The sequence below is a fragment of the Octopus sinensis genome, linkage group LG4 (genome assembly GCF_006345805.1).
Source record: "Octopus sinensis linkage group LG4, ASM634580v1, whole genome shotgun sequence".
NCBI classification, from domain to species: Eukaryota; Metazoa; Mollusca; class Cephalopoda; order Octopoda; family Octopodidae; genus Octopus; species Octopus sinensis.
Window position 1 is genome coordinate 159,049,344 of NC_043000.1, and position 883 is coordinate 159,050,226.

Genomic DNA, 883 nt, shown 5'->3' on the forward strand with positions numbered 1-883 from the left:
AATGACTGAAACAAGTAAAAGAATACACACTCACACACACACACACACGTATATATATATATATATATATATATATATATATATATACCTATGCATATATAAATATATATATATTTATATACACATATATATATATATATATGATTATAGACATAATAAGCTTTTACGTATCTGTTACGCTTCTATCAATAATTGAAATAATGTTTATATACATACATATATATATATATATATATATATTATATATATATATATATATATATAATATATATATATATATATATATATATACATATATATATATACTAGCACTATGGCCCGGAAACGACGGGTCATAATGCTAGTCTGACATAAAATAGAAAAATGATTAAAACTGAAATAGTGGAGAAGATATGATATTGCTATGGACTTGCTCCAGGCAAGAAGTTGAACATCTTTTTTTGCCGATGACACTCCCCGGACCCTAAGTAAGGCATGTTAAAAATTTGAATGAAATTGATTGTGTAGTTCTCAAGTTTTAGGGAAACACACAGACAGACAGACAGACAGACACACACACATTCTCAGTTTTATAGATATAAAGATAATTGAAATAATGTTTTTATATATTTATATGTATATATATATATTTATATATATGTATATATATACATGTTTGTGTATATCGTGGCATTCCGTCGGTTATGAAGACGAGGGTACCAGTTGATCCGATCAACAGAACAGCCTGCTCGTGAAATTAACGTAGTTCTCGGGGGGAAATTCAGCGTGACACAGAGTATGACAAGGCTGGCCTTTTGAAATAAAGATACAGCAAAAACAGAAATAATGAGTGAGAGAAAGTTGTGGAGAATGAGTACAGCAGGATTCGCCACCCCACCCCCTG